This window comes from Mesocricetus auratus, unplaced genomic scaffold (assembly GCF_017639785.1).
Source record: "Mesocricetus auratus isolate SY011 unplaced genomic scaffold, BCM_Maur_2.0 Super-Scaffold_2245, whole genome shotgun sequence".
Taxonomy (NCBI): domain Eukaryota; kingdom Metazoa; phylum Chordata; class Mammalia; order Rodentia; family Cricetidae; genus Mesocricetus; species Mesocricetus auratus.
In genome coordinates, this window is record NW_024429180.1 from 5,369,592 (window position 1) to 5,381,639 (window position 12,048).

General features: G+C 47.8%; 1 long non-coding RNA gene across 2 annotated transcripts in view; it reads left to right on the plus strand.

The window, feature by feature from the left end:
- The window catches only part of LOC110342720, a 31,137-nt gene that overhangs the window by 17,236 nt on the left and 1,853 nt on the right, over nt 1–12,048 (plus strand). The gene's annotated exons all lie outside the window — the stretch shown is intronic.

Genomic DNA, 12,048 nt, shown 5'->3' on the forward strand with positions numbered 1-12,048 from the left:
TAAACCAGCTGTTGCTGTAGCATGCCCTGACTGCAAACAGCTCAGGGGAGGAGAGGCTCTATGTGGATCACAGTTTCCAAGTCACAGTCTGTCACTGAGGGTAAGTCAAGGCAGGAACTCAAGTAGCTAGTCACATCACATCCACAGTCAAGAACGTAAACCAGTGGATTGTTACACACACACACACACACATACACACACACACTCATACACACACGCACACACACTCACGCACACACTCACACACTCACACACACACTCACACACTCACACACACACACACACACACTCACACTATGTTGCTTCTACCAAGCTAGCTTTCTTCACTTTTAAAACAGTTCAGGAACCAGTCCAGGAAAATGGTGCAGCCCATAGGAGGTTGAACCAATTAACAATTGAAATGATTCCCAAAGACATGCCCGCCCCATGCAGAGGAACTCCCTGGCTGAGCCTCCTCACACGTAACTCTAGATGTGCCAAGTTGGCATTTAAAACCAACCACTGTACCCACTTACCAAAGACAGGAACACAAGCAAATAGCAACTGCAAAGACCATGGAACTAAACTATTAAAAAATTCCCTCTGCTTGGTGATGCATTCTCACAATAACAGCTCTTAGGAAGCTGAGGCAAGAAAACCATGGGTTTCAGTCCTGTTTAGGCTAAATCATGAGTTTCAGGCAGCCTTGAGTACACACTGAGTCTTTGTCTCAAAAAGAAAAGAAAAGAAAACAAAACAAAAGATCCCTAAACAAAGTCTATGAGTTCCTACATTTCCCCAAACCATTAAGCCACATACAGGTATACACATACACACACACACACACATACACGTGTGCACACGCATGCCCACACACACACACACACGAGTGCCAGCACACACATGCACACACGAGTGCCAGCACACACATGCACATGCACACACACACTTCTTAAAATGTGTGTGTATGTGTATGGTATGTACTGCATGGGTGTTGGAACACACATATGTGGATGTGAGAACATGTATGCCTGTGTATGAGGGTTGGCATTGGATGTTGTCCTCCACTGCTCTCCATTCACTAAGTCAGCATGTCTTGCAGAATGCGGAGCTCACTGATTCTGGCTGGTGTAGCTGGCCAGCATAGCCTGGGTGATGTTCTGCCTCTGAATGCTGGCACCAATATTGCAAACAGGCCACCATGCCCACAGGGCTTCTCGTGTGGATTTGAGGAACCCAAACTCCAGTCCTCCAGGTTGCACAGCAAACATTTTATCCACTTGTCAGCTACCCGGATCGTAACATCACCCTAGGCTGGGATGCTGGGACCCATTTCAGTACTCCGAAAGTTGGAAAGTGAACATAATTGTGTGCTATGCCCGTCCTCTGCAGAACCGTACTGAAGTTATTATTGAGTGGCAGCCAATAGCTTATGAAACAAACTTACTTCTTTAGAAGAATCCAAGATAGGAAATGCAAAAGGAACAGTAGAACGAGAATAACACTATTTTACAACTTCAAATCAAATGATGAAGACAAATTGGTCTTATGTATGCATAATACATATATAGTACGCTGTAGGGGTGAGCCCCACAAAGCTATCCACCATAAGGGCGGGGATAAGGAAATTTAGCACAGGTGAAGATAAAAGGAAGTGAAAGAGAAACGAATCCCTCTTTCCCTTCTTCTCATCTCCTGGATTGTAAGCCTGCCTCGCTTCTGACTCCCCAGCCTTTGCGTGTAAGTTCTTATTCTGGTAAATAAATATACTATCTTCCGTATTGCATTGACCTCAATCAACAGCACGCATGTCTGGGCACCTTCTCTCCCCTGGCCCCTCTGCTTCTATCCTGACTTCAAACATGAACCTTAGGACAGCAACGGTCCAGGAGGAGTGATTTCTCCTTGTAGGTCTGCGCCCACGAGCGAGAACAATCTTAAAATGCAGAGAGAGGGTGCTTAGGTTGGCATTTGCTCTGCTGCAGACGGGCGGTGCCCCGTTCGGATGCGTGTTCGCATCCGCGACTTCCCTGAGCCCTCTTAGAGGACGTGGAGTAGTGCCGAGGAGGACATGAGGAGAAGGAGTCGGAGACCCGGGGGGAACAAAGGACAGATGCCGAAGGTAGCTGAGAGCCTGGGGCGAGTTGAGTGAAGAAACGAGGAAGGGGGGGTGCGGGAAGGCAGTGAGTTAATCTACTTGCAGTGGCCATAGCCAGCGTAGTTTTATATTCAAAGGGGGCAGGATTAAATTTTAACTCCCAAAGGAGGGTGAGATGGCTCAGCGGGTAAAAGGTGCTCACTCGCCACGCAAGCCAGCTGACCTGAGCCCGAGAGGAGAGACCCAACTACGCAAGCGTGTCCCCTGACCCCCGTACGTGTGCCCTGGCATACGCACCCACACACTTACACACGTCACCCGCACACAATAATAACTCCTAATTTTTAGTCACTTAGCTGTTTTTTTCTTTTTTAATGCTTATGAACAATTGCCTACACGCATTCGAGGGTGCCAGGTGGGTGCAGTGCGTGTGGAGGCCGGGAGGAGGCGTGAGACCCAGTAGGGCTGGAGTTAGCAGATGCTTGACACTTACTGTGTCGGGAACAGAACTTGGGGTCCTCTGCAAGAGCAGCCGGGGCTCTTAACCACTGAGCCATCTCTCCAGCCGCTCATAATTTTTCTTTAAATAAAAAAAGTAACCCCCTTGAGGGTCTAGGCTCTGCCCTGGATGAAATGACAGACTCTGGAGGTCTACCAATGAGGGGCCTCACCCTCCTTGGGCATCCGAGTGGAGATTGGATGGGGGACTGGGGGACCTGGTGGGGAGGGCGGGGGAGGAGGGGAAGGAGAGGGAGCTGGGATTGACACGTGAAACAAGATTGTTTCTAAGCTAAATAAAAAAAATAATTTAAAAAAAAGTAACCCCCAGCGATACACATTTTTTTTTTTTGCCTGTGTTCTCTCCGTAAATAAAAGCCTACCCCGCCTTATTTGTTCCCATCCCGATTTGGTCCGAGGCAGTCTTTTTGCTGGGCTGTGTGGTATCTGTTTTTATGATCACGCCAGAGACTTCCTGCTAAGTCATCTCGAAATCAAACTTTGCTTGCACTGCGAGTGTTGCTTAGTAATTAAATTAAAATCCCAGGAAGCTTTGGATTAGAGGGATCTTCCTTCAAGCAAATCCAGGTTAGTAAGACGCTGTGACCTGTCTGGGTTAGAACTCCCTCATCCAAAACATCCGGAGCACTGGCTGGATTAATTTGCAACACACTGGGAGATTTTGGGTCCAATTTGCTAGAGATTTTCTTTCTGCTCCCGTTTCTCTTTTCAATTCAAGTCAATATGCATTTATTCAACTCCTTTATTGAAGATGATATGAAAAGTGTTACTAAGTCCAAAGAATAAAGAAAATGGCAGATAAAATGCAAGAAGAGGGAGAAGTGTAATGAGTGAATAAATATGTTCACTCATGAATAAAAAATATATTCATGAATAAATAAATTCACCCATCCAACAAATGAACTCACAGAGCCCTTATTTTTACTCGTCACTGGGTTATTATGCAGTATAGAGGGAAACATAAAGAAGTGTTTCTGTTTTGGGAGAATTTTGAATTTAATTTATTTTTATATGAAATACCAATTAAATAATCTGAATTCAATTTATATAATCAAAAACTTCTAAAAGAAATAAGCCCAGAACAGTTTCTTCTCACTTTCAAAAGATATGGACTAGGGTTGGTGAACATATCTGCAGGTAAACATTTGCACCAAGCCTGATGACCTGAGATTCATCCCAGAGACCCTAACAGTGGAAGGAGAAATTCAATTCCTCCAAGGTGTCCTCTGACCCCCACACACATGACACGTGGGTGTGCACATGCACACGCACGCGCGCGCGCACACATGCAATGTAATTAAATATATGCAATTAAACTTATTAATTTGTTTTCTTGAGATGGGGTTTCTCTCTCTCTATGTGGCTCTGGCTGACCTGGAACTTGCTCTGTAGTGAGACTGGCCTTGAACCTACAGAGATCAGCCTGACTCTGCCTCCCAGTTGTTGGGATAGAAGCTGTAAACCACCATGCCCAGCTAAAACATTTTAAAAGAGAAGATATGGAATATTTTCTTTTGGAAAATGCTAATAAAATATGCTGTGATCAGGCAGAATCCAGGCCGCAGAAAAGATAATTTTTAAATCAAATTTTCTGATAGGGGTTATTGGAAACACAGGTATGCTTTTTGTTTTGATTGTATCAGGTATACTTTTCTCCTTGGGAACTATATCCTGTGTGCTTTTCTTTTTTATTGTATCTGTTGTGCTTTTCTCTTTGATTGTATCTAGTGTGCTTTTCTCCTTGGCATTAAATAAACTTTTGTAGTTTCAGAGAGATTAGTTACCAACAGCATTTAATGAGAAAAACCAAGCATTCATAGATTTTAAAAAAACACATCGGGAATATTTCTTTCTAGTCTGTCCAAAACCCCAGCTTCAGCTCTTGGGTCATCAAACTTCAGTTCTCTGAGACTCGGTGAAACTACCCAGGCCAGATTGACCCACACCTTGATCCCATCATTAGGGAAGCAGAGGTGGGCAGGTCTCTGAGTTCAAAGCCAGCCTGGTCTATAGAGTGAGTGAGTTCTAGGACAGCCAGGGCTTCACAGAGAAGCCCTGTCTCAAAAAGCCAAAACAAACAGACAAAAAAGATTTAGTGAACATGGTTGAACAGTTGTCCTTGTTGTATGAATGTGCATCCTTTGAGTATATGCCTAAGAGTGGAATTGCTGGATCTTGAGGTAGACTGATCCCCATTTTCCTGCGGAATCTCCATACTGATTTCCAAAGTGGCTGTACGAGTTGGCACTCCCACCAGCAGTGGAGGAGTGTTCCCCTCTCTCCACATCCTCTCCAGCATAAAATGTCATTGGTGTTTTTGATTTTAGCCATCCTGACAGGAGTGAGATGGTATCTCAGAGTTGTTTTGATTTGCATTTCCCTGATGGCTAACAATGTTGAACACTTTCTTAAGTGTCTCTCAGGCATTTTAGAATCCTCTATTGAGAATTCTCTATTTAGTTCTGTACCCCACTTTTTAATTGTATTATTTGTTATTTTGATGACTAGCTTCTTGAGTTCATTGTATATTTTGGAAATCAGCCCTCTGTCAGATGTTGTGTTAATGAATATCTTTTCCCATTCTGTGGGCTGCCTTTTTGTCTTGTTGACTGTGTCCATTGCCTTACAGAACTTCTCAGTCTCAGGAGGTCCCATTTATTAATTGTTGATCTCAGTGTCTGTGCTACTGGAGTTATGTTCAGGAAGCAGTCTCCTATACCAATTTGGTCAAGGGTACCACCCACTTTCTCTTCTAAGAGGTTCAGTAGGCTGGATTTATGTTGAGGTCTTTGATCCATTTGAACTTGAGTTTTGTGCATGGAGATAGACATAGATCTATCTGCAGTCTTTTACATGTCAACATCTAGTTATGCCAGCACCATTTGCTGAAGATGCTTTCTTTTTTCCATTGTGTAATTTTAGCTTCTTTGTCAAAAATCAGGTGTTCATAGGTATTTTGGGTTAGTATCAGGGTCTTCAATTGGATTCTATTGGTCTACCTGTCTGTTTTTGTGCTAATATCAAGCTGTTTTCATTACTGTAAGTCTGTAATAGAGCTTGAAGTCAGGGATGGTATGCCTCCAGAAATTCCTTTATTGTACAGAGTTGTTTTGGCTATCCTGAGTCTTTTGTTTTTCAATATAAACTTGAGTATCATCCTTTCAAATTCTGTGAAGAATTGTGCTGGGTTTCACTGCATCTGTAGATTTCTTTTGGTAAGACTGCCATTTTTGCTATTTTGATTCTACTTATCCAAGTGCATGATTGACCATCTGGGGATTTCCGCACAAAACTTTAATTTACTGCTCTTGCAGCCTTCAAACTAGAACTTAACTGTGAGGAGGGTTGGGAGCACGCATCACACCTCCACAGAATAATTTTAAAATCGCAAGCTGCTCATGGAGTTCAGCAGTGCTTTGCCATCAGTATCTCGTCAGATTCACACATTTTCGTCAGTCATTTCCTGACAGGGTCCAGGATGTGGACATTACCCCTCTCCCTGCCTCCATCCGGCCTACCTGCGTGGCACCTTGGTTACCACCATCCCCTATTTGCTGGGAGAGGTGTGTCAGGGACTGCCCGGACACAGTACGCGCATGAAACCGAGTGGTCAGCTAGAGGAAGGACGGTGGGTTTGGGAGACGGATGTTGCCGCTGTTAAAACAGAAGCCAAACTGGCCGGGCATTGGTGGCGCACGCCTTTAATCCCAGCACTCGGGAGGCAGAGGCAGGCGGATCTCTGTGAGTTCGAGGCCAGGCTGGACCGACAGCCTCAAAAACAATACAGAGAAACCCCGTCTCGAAAAACCAAATAAAAAAAAACAAAAACAAAAACAGAAGCTAAACTGTAGCCCAGCTGAGAAGAATGTCTGGTTTCCTCCCTGTACATAGGGAGCAGCAGAGAGTTAGTGAGGAGGGGTGACCAGGGGAGCTCAGAGATTGCAGGACTCCTAGGAAAGCCTGCGGCGTCACCCTAGACCCCATCAGGACTTGGACATAAGGGCAAAACTCACGGCAGTACCCCCGGAGACTACTTCAGTAGATGGCACACTTTTGCACGTGCACACACACGGAAGAGAGGTTAAAGGGTCAGAAAAGCAGTGCACACAGTCTGAGAACCAACATTTGTAAGCAGTCATGTTGGTGGTGGGGTACCTAGGAATGGAGGTTAATAGTGACAGCCATTTACAGGTCTTCCACAAAGCTAAAGGCAAGTTGGTGAGTCTGCGTAATTAAGGAAGGAAGAGGGGAGCTAAGAAAACCCTGACAGGAAGCCGCCCCAGAGAGGAAGCAGTTTGGCATTGGAAAATTGTTGTCCCTTCCCATCTCAAGCAAGACAAGAAAGGACACCATTTCCCAGCCAGTCCTGCACAGCCATGGGCTGTGACAGAGATAACCTGCTTGGTCCTACTCTGCCTCGAGAAACCTGCAGCTGGTAGTTTGGTCTGAGGGCAGAGAATGGCACCACACGTTCACCTTGCACTTCGTAGACGTGATCTTAGCGAGTGGAAACTGGGTTCCTGGTAGAAAGGTCCACGTGTCCTGGCCATCTCTGAAATCCTGCAGATGAAGGGCCAGGGAGCCCATTTTCTGCTGATCGTGGTCACGCATGGCTGAGACCAACTGCCACATCCATATCTGACAGAGTCATTAATTACCAGGACAGGGACTTAGTCCAGAGTCCCTCCGAAGAGAGCAAGGGCTTATTCTGCCCAGGAAATCAGTTAGTCTAGCTACCCACTGTCTGCATCTTTGGAGTCACATGGCTGAGTCTTGCTACCCACTGTCTTTATCTTTGGAATCACATGGCTGAGTCTAGCTAACCACCATCTGTATCTTTGGAATCACATGACTGAGTCTAGGTAACCACTTTAGACTCACATGCAGATTTTTCAGAGGGCTGTTTCCTGCAGCCCAGACAGAACGGTGTGGATGAGCCTGAGATTTTCATGTTAATGTCCGAATGAAAAGTTCTATAAAACGAAGACCCGAAAGGAAACCAGGGACCAGTGGGTGTCACGGGTATTTATTTATAGGGTATAGCTCGGAGATTTCTGTCAGAAGCAAATCCCAGGTGTGTTCTAGAATAGGTGATTAGAGAGATGGTGTCTGAGGCCAGAAACGAAAGGTCCCACTGAGGCACGTGCCACAGGACACTTCCTCTCTGCTAGGTAAGCGTGAGTCCTTCTTATCTACCATGCTGTCTACGCTTTTGCACAGGAAGGTAGATATGGGACTGTGTCTGTCTGGAGAGAATCCACAGTGCCTCTGTAGGAGTGTGGCTTGGATAAGGTTTGAGTGTGTCCCCAAAGACGCTTTGGTCCCCGCGGGGTGGCGCTGACACCTTTAAGGCTGTGTGTTTGAAAGCTCACTGGAGGGTCCATCCTTGTTACCATTGGTCCGGTAGATTGGGCTGGGCCCCAGAGGAGGGAGCTGGTTACAATTAAAAGGGAAGGCCGGGCCCACCTGTGGCCTCTGGTTTCCGCCCTCACCGTGTGACCTCTTCTGCCGATAGCTGGTCCCATTTCTGTGTTTCCACAAGTGGCGCAGAGGCCCTCGCCGGAGGCTGAGTGTGCAGCCGGCCTTGCTGAGGGTGCTGGCTCATAACTGTAATCGCGGTGCTCCAGAGGCTGAGGCAGGAGGATTATTACTGCAAGTTTGCGGACGGAGTAGGCCACACATGGAGGTGAGTCTGTCTTACCTCGGGGTCTAGCCTCTCAGACTGTGAGTTAAGTGTTTCTCCATCCTTTGTGGTGCGGTGTGCATGTTAGCTAGCATTCGGGCGTTATGCTAGCCGTGTCACCTGGCAAGGCGTGTTTGCCAGCGCTCAGGCAAACATCCAGGCCGCCTCAGTGCGAGGCCACGCATGCACTTGACGGTATTCAGGCAAATACTTCGCCTCAGCCCCGGGGGCCCTGCCATGGGACTGTGTGGCCGTGAAAAGCTCCGTGCACATGCGCAAAAAGCCCCCTTTAAAAGCAAGCGCCTCCTGCCCCTCGCTCTCCTCTCCCGAACCAACTGCACGGCTTCCTCTTTTGCCTCCATCAATAAACTACCACATGGATTTGTTGCATTCTGTGATTCCTTCTCAAGGCCGCTAAACTACAGCAGTATGTGCCGCAACCATCCTGCCTGAAACCAAGACACACACACAGCACAGAGGTCTGCGGCCGGGTTCAGCCAGGAGAATGGGCATCAGCTGACCCCCAGGTTCTTAACCGCGCAGCCGAGTCAGTTCTGTGGGACAGAAATCTCAAGACAGGAACTGTTTGGGGATTGCTGGGCGTGTAAAGAAAGCTGGCTGGAATCAGATAGGAAAACAGCCTCCGGTGCCCCATCTGCTTCACCCAAACTCTACAGTCCGTGTTCAGGAGAAAAGTCGCTCTCCTCCCAGGATAGCCAGTCTGGGTGTATTCCTGGTTTATATTTGGTACTTACAAATAAATGTCAACCAACAGTAAGTAATTCATGAAAAGCAAGACAGCTGTTTGTATCGCCTTCCGCATGGCTTAGCCCTGCGCCTGGATTTGGGGACAGTCACTCTGTTCCCCCAGCAGAGGTTAGGTGGCACATGCTGTGGGTTTCGTAGGAACCTCAAAATGCCAAGCTACACCTTGAGAACTATTATTTCTTACATTGATCCTGACACCTAATTGTAGCCTGAGAACTTGTTACAGTGGCCACGCCTTTTGGGCGTGGTTGCAGGTGCAGACGTGACCCATTGAAGGGGAGGTTTGGGGGAGGGGACGAGAGCCCCTTGGGTCGTGGAGAGCACTGGAGATGCAGTGTCTGCATCCTTCAAGCAGGGAAGCCAACAGTCATTCACTGTTACCAGTGTAATTCCATCCCCGATAAAACACCATTTATCATTTATACTGGGTGTGGAGAACTCATAATTGGAGAACTTGAGATCATGGTGTGTGCTAGGGAATACTACTGTACAAGGTCAAGGGGCTAGAGTTTAGTGTGGCCAGTTTTCTCCCTCTCACCAGTCGCCAAACCCCCAGCAGGAGTCCTCACACACCCCTTCATTTCTCACGAGCCACGAACACATCAGGTCTGCCTCCAGGAGTCTGCCTAGACTCCCACTGCCATCATAGGAAACCCTGAAAACCTTCCCATAGCCAAATCCCATCGGGAACTCAAAACTTACCCTGTTCTTGCAGCCTTAGCTTTGGAGACGGTCCTGGAACTCGCTCTGTAGACCAGGCTGTCCTCCAACTCACAGAGAACTGCCCGCCTCTGCCTCCCGAGTGCTGGGATTAAAGGCGTGCGCCACCACCGCCCGGCCTGTCTCCAATCTTATAGATGTGCTCTGGCCACTCCCTGGGGCGTGTGGCTCCCTCCTGCTTTTAGGCCTTGGCTTGTGGGTGCCAGGCATTACTCTTGTCACCCATTAGCGCATGTCACCCCTGCAGTAGACGACACTCCCATTCTACAGACAGGGAGTTCAAGATTCCAGGGCTCTGTCCCAAGTCATGCAGAACTTGTCGGGCTAGGTAGTCCCCTTCGACTGAGGTGCCTCCTCCCTCGTCCTCCCAGACGTCTGCCGTCTTTCCAGATGATTGTAGCATCAGCTCTTCTGGGAGTTGTGTTCCCTGTACTTAACTGTGCTGCAGCTCTAACCATTCTGGGCTGGTCTCTGCCTCGCTCTGCAGCTCTAACCATTCTGGGCTGGTCTCTGCCTCGCTCTGCAGCTCTAATCATTCTGGGCTGGTCTCTGCCTCGCTCTGCAGCTCTAACCATTCTGGGCTGGTCTCTGCCTCGCTCTGCAGCTCTAACCATTCTGGGCTGGTCTCTGCCTCGCTCTGCAGCTCTAACCATTCTGGGCCCTGTCCCGTTCTCCAGTGAAACACAGAGTATGCAGTCTGACGGTACTCCAGTGATTGCTTTGATGACAGGACACGCTAACGAACCAACAAATTAAACCCCCACAAGATCCTTTTGCGTCTGTAACACGGCGACACTGCTACTTGTCAACCTTTGGTAGTCAAATTTTGCCTGTATTACAAACAAAAACAAAAACAAAAAAACAAAAAAAAAAAACTAACAAAGGCTCAACTGTAGAGCAGCTGGCTAATTACCTCAAGATGGATTAAGCGTGAGGCAGTTTTCTGTAATGAGCATTATCGTGTAACGCGTAGGTGCGAGACGTCTGAGAATGAACGCGTGCTATGTTTTCTTGTGAAGCGTCCCTCGAGGAGATGGGAGAGGCGGCTCGCCCTGCAGAATGCTTGTTGTGCAAGTGTGAGGACCAGTGCTTGGTTCCCAGTGTCCAAGTAAGCCCGTGGTGGCATGCACCTGTAAGCCCACTGCTGGGAGGCAGAGGCAGGAGGATTCTTGGGACCCACTGCTGACCTCTGACCCTCACTCCCATGCATCTCTCTGCACACACGTGAAATGTACTTACATATGCATGAGCATGCACACACATACATGCCCGTACACACAGAAACATTTTTTAGAGTTGTGTTTAAAGTTGAGCATCTTCCCTTTATGATGAGACTTTGTCTGTGATGGGTTAGGTGACAGCACTGTGCTCACTCCGTAGAAGTGACTGGACAATGCACAGGGAGTGAGGAATCCCAGGGAAGTTAAGCATGAGCTTTCTTTACACGCAATGATTGGCCAGCAATAAAGCTGCTGCAAGTTAGATGTGTGTTTCATGCCTCTCGGCGGGATGGGACAGTGACGCTCTGCCCAGCTGATGCCTGCGCAAACACTCAGGGTCTGGAGATGACACGGTGTCTGTATTTCTCAGCTGCTGGGTCCTCTATGCTGTAGTTACCGGAAACCTCTGCTGACTAGGTGAAGGACACCCCTTCCCCAGAGCTAACCCTCTCGCACACATGGTCTCTGCAGGCATGCTTACAAACCAGCCAATCAGAAACCATTCCCCAAGTGCTCCTTATCCGACTCTCACACCTCAAGCTCCTAACTGCTAGGGACTAGACAACCCTGGCCCGAGAGCTTGCTAGAACCACTTAAACTAGTCTATACAAAAAGTGCTGGAGCCAATGGCTCTGTCCAGCACAGTTGTTTCCTGAAGAGACACGAGTCCAGGCTCTGCTCCTCTCTCCCGCCCCTTTGTTAATCTCAGACTTCCCACAAGGCCTTGCTGGTGTTCCTGCATCCTTAGGATCTGTGAGTATGAAGTCTCTCCATTACACATTACAGGCATTTGTGTGCCAAGTGTCTTACCGGGGCTGATTAGGGCGATCCCAGGATATTTGAAAAAATGTTATGCGACTACGTCACATAATAAGAATCCTTGTCTCGGTCTCTCCTACAAGAGGAGCTGCAGGGACCAGAGGCATTGGCTCCCATGCGGCTTTGAGGTAAAGCAGCTCCTAAAGCCTTGGTTGGAAACACCTTCTTACAGTTGAGATGTAGAGTTTCAGAGGACTAAAGGGGTCTTCATAGCAGTGGTGGCCACCACTTAGTGGCGATCC